Source organism: Sapajus apella, unplaced genomic scaffold (assembly GCF_009761245.1).
Source record: "Sapajus apella isolate SASKATOON/1434 unplaced genomic scaffold, GSC_monkey_1.0 scaffold6094, whole genome shotgun sequence".
NCBI classification, from domain to species: domain Eukaryota; kingdom Metazoa; phylum Chordata; class Mammalia; order Primates; family Cebidae; genus Sapajus; species Sapajus apella.
In genome coordinates this window covers 1-4028 of record NW_022443018.1, presented here as the reverse complement: position 1 = coordinate 4028, position 4028 = coordinate 1, and the positions used below count along the sequence as shown (strand labels likewise).

Genomic DNA, 4028 nt, shown 5'->3' with positions numbered 1-4028 from the left:
GGTCAGTTCCCCTGCTCAACTGATTGTGGGTTCCTATGCTTGAGAGGGATTAAGAAATTGAAACCCATTTCAGTATCACAATAAAGAAGGCAGCATTATTAAAGGGGTAATTTGCAGTTGGATGAATGGATGAGACTGTTCTATTGATCACTTCCCATCGGATTTTCTCCTGGACCCGTGGTCTCCAGGTGTCACTATTGAGCTACCAGCCCACAAATCCACAGTTACCTGGGGGGCACTTGCGCTTGCCATTCCTCTTCCTCATGATCCTTTTGATTTCCTGTAAAGAAATTCAGAAGAGCAGGTCACACTAAGTAAATCACAGTTCACACAAGACCAAATCAGTGTCCAGTCATAGCACAGGGACATAACTATCCTCAGTGTGAGAATGTGATATTCTGACAGGAAGGTTCTAATGTGCTCTAGATCAAGTCTTGTCTGAAGTAGATGAGCCTGCTTTCCAGACCCATGGGACAGAATATCCCTCATCTGATAGAACTTAATCACATATCCTGTGACCTGTGTCTGTGCAAACAAACAAAACTATTCCCCATGATCTTCAAAAACGGCCTCGACTACCCTTCAGAAGTATTGGTGCAATACTGATTTACCTCATCATATAGCCTGGTTGATCAATTGTTAGAGAATCTCATCTTTCTCCTGGTATCAAAGTGACTGCCTAGCTAAGACAAGCTGACTCAAAGGAGACTAAGACAGGCCGAGAAGAATGAAAGCAGGGAACCAACATCGTTAAACATGTAATCAAGGCTGTCCTTGACAGTGGCCTTGGGTGAGAATAGAAAATGCATGGACATTATGAAGGGGCACAAATTCCATCATTAGAGGTGACAAGAGACATAGGAACTGAGCTAGGCGGCCTCACAGATACCTCCGGTACAGCTCCGGTACACAGGAGGCTATGAATTTGTCCCACCTGCCTGTGGTCCAGTAACCTGATATTGGGGCCAGGGAGAAGTGGAAAGCTCTCTGCCCCTCATTCTGCAGCTGAGGACGTTGCCTGCTAGAGAAGCAGCAGGCAGCCCCAGGGGCTCTAGGAGGTGATATTGAGTGGGATGGAGAGTGAGAATGCACACGACCCAGGGTTTTAAGGAAATCTGAGCTGAAGTGGATCCCTGTGAGATGGAAACTGAGGACATGGCTGTGGACATGAGTGCAGATGATGAACTAAATGGATTTTCATAAAAGAGACTCATGTGAATACTTTCCGTGTGAAAGTCGCCCACTGTTTTAAAAAGTGAGCAGAAAAAAGAAGAAGGAGCTGGACATGCCATGAGACTGACTTGTGGGCCCAGGTTTGATGCTGTTACTGAATCTGCCTCACAGGTTGTCACTGAAGGTGACGGATAGTGGAGATTTGGCTTCATGGGGGATGGGGAAGAAGAGGAACAAAACCGGCAGTGGAGTATGTGCGAGGAACCAAGGGAAGTGGTGTCTCTAGAAAGCAGACAGCGTAACAATTGCTCTACTTCAGAGAAGGCATAGTCTGTGAAGTCACTTTCTAAACTTAAATTTGGCAGAAAGATAAGTGGATTAGATAACATCTATTAATAGTTTTATTGAACAATTGTTATTGAATCAGGCTCTTTGAAATTATACTAATTAATACTTTGAACAATGATTACAGGTCGATAGCACTTTTTAGGTAGCTCCGATGAGAAAACAGAGATTTACATTCTTTGGCCAAAGTGAGCAACCAGAAAGAGGCAAACCCAGGACCTCAGAGCAGATTTTGTCCTAAGCCCCAGACTCTCGCTCACCTCACTGTGTTGGAGCATTCTGGATTTCAACTTGACCCTGAGTGAGCATGGGGAGGCCCCATTCTCTGCTCCATCCATAGCACCATGACCACCAAGACCTGGATTAGATCTTCCTATTCCTCTTCCCTTCCCTACCTTGAAAGGGACATTGGTTCCCAGAATCAGCATTGGCTGTGAAGCTGCAGGTGGTGGAGGAAAGGCCCCGCCTGGCTAAGTCATTCCCACAGTCGATCCCTTGATCCGGCTCTAGTCCCAAAGAAATGGGCAACTGGGTACTTGATTCCAGCTGTGTCTGTGAAGCCTGCACATCTGACAGGTAGTAGCTCCAGTCTCCACTGCAAGTCCCTTGGGGACAGGTCTCCTGGGTGGGAGCTGAAAGGAGAAGGGGCCTCAGTTGGAACAGTCTGTTTTCGCTTTCTTAAGTGCTACGAGACCCCCATACCTGCTGTCTCTGCTGCTCACTAAAGCCTTCCAGTGACATAGGCCATACAGACCAACATCATGGAAATGTAGGTGATATCACCTTGCCTGTGGGTGCCAGGGACACTGACAGGGACTGGGGTTCCAGGGCTAGGGTGTCCCTGAATTGAAATACATGTGCAAAACTGCCTGCATGTGTGGGTGGCCAGAGAAGAGGTAATGGCACCGTTGAAGGCAGGTGGTTAGGAAGATCATTTCGGGAAGGAGAGTTTCCAGGTCTTAAAGAAGAAGGTTTGTGGTGCAAATATATCTAGATCAGCTACTGTGGGCAAGAGATTGCCGAAAGCCCTAAGTCCTTTCCAGCTTTCATGGCCGCAGCCTGCTCTTGTAAGAAGGAGCCAGGTGACAGAGGAGTCACTTGGGACAGGAGTAGAGGAAGTTTCACCCTCTGAATGTATGTGATCAAAACTATATCCCAGAGGCAGATTGAAAACAGACTCAGTTTTCAGTCTGTTTTGAAAGCTGTCTCAGCAGCACAGGTTGCAGAAAGAAAACATGTGGAGGCTGCCTGGGAAGACACTGGAGCTTTGTGGCCTTCAGTTTGGAGTACTCACAGGCTACATCCAGAGCACAGCATGTGAGCTGATCATCAAATGAGGACAAGGTGCCGCTATAAGGCTGGTGGCAGTCAGACAGGTCACGTTGAATTGAAGGAGTCAAGTAAATTTCATCCAAGGAGTCCTCTGAGAATTCCTGCTCATTCAGCTGTGGCAGCTCCTGGCTCAGCCTGGAGCAAAGAAGACAGAAGATGAACACTGGGCAGGACCAAAACCAGCGCACCCCGCCGGTTCCATAGACAGGACCACAGGACAAGCCAATACAGTGCCCTCATAACCATTCTTCCCTATCTCAAGCAGGAGACAGAGCGGCAGGTGCTCAGTGCACTGGGCGGACAATGAGCTGGGGAGGAAGGAGATGGATGGATCCCTGTGGGAAACTGCCAGGACACAGTGCATTCAGCGCTTCTGCATACATGTTGTTGAAACAAGCATCAGAGGCTAATTGACTACGGGTTATGGAATTTTCACAGAAAGAGCTCCTTTATCCTCAACATCACTTGTCCTCAAAACTGTGAGCATGACGTGAGCTATTTTTATTCCCTTTCCTTCTATCAAATGCTTGCAAACATGCTAATGCCACAGAGGTAGACAGCAGGAGATATCAGGAAATCCCTGAGTTCGGTCAGTTCCCCTGCTCAACTGATTGTGGGTTCCTATGCTTGAGAGGGATTAAGAAATTGAAACCCATTTCAGTATCACAATAAAGAAGGCAGCATTATTAAAGGGGTAATTTGCAGTTGGATGAATGGATGAGACTGTTCTATTGATCACTTCCCATCGGATTTTCTCCTGGACCCGTGGTCTCCAGGTGTCACTATTGAGCTACCAGCCCACAAATCCACAGTTACCTGGGGGGCACTTGCGCTTGCCATTCCTCTTCCTCATGATCCTTTTGATTTCCTGTAAAGAAATTCAGAAGAGCAGGTCACACTAAGTAAATCACAGTTCACACAAGACCAAATCAGTGTCCAGTCATAGCACAGGGACATAACTATCCTCAGTGTGAGAATGTGATATTCTGACAGGAAGGTTCTAATGTGCTCTAGATCAAGTCTTGTCTGAAGTAGATGAGCCTGCTTTCCAGACCCATGGGACAGAATATCCCTCATCTGATAGAACTTAATCACATATCCTGTGACCTGTGTCTGTGCAAACAAACAAAACTATTCCCCATGATCTTCAAAAACGGCCTCGACTACCCTTCAGAAGT

At 46.9% G+C, this 4028-nt stretch overlaps 1 long non-coding RNA gene across 1 annotated transcript; it reads right to left on the bottom strand.

Annotated features, from left to right (window-relative positions):
• Positions 1-94: 94 nt before the first annotated feature.
• Positions 95-3726, bottom strand: LOC116547993. The gene is made up of 4 exons (XR_004267259.1): positions 3667-3726; positions 2813-2985; positions 1914-2150; positions 95-280 (listed from the first exon to the last, which is right to left on the bottom strand). It is a non-coding gene; the product is annotated as an uncharacterized LOC116547993 (long non-coding RNA).
• Between the last annotated feature and the right edge of the window lie 302 nt (positions 3727-4028).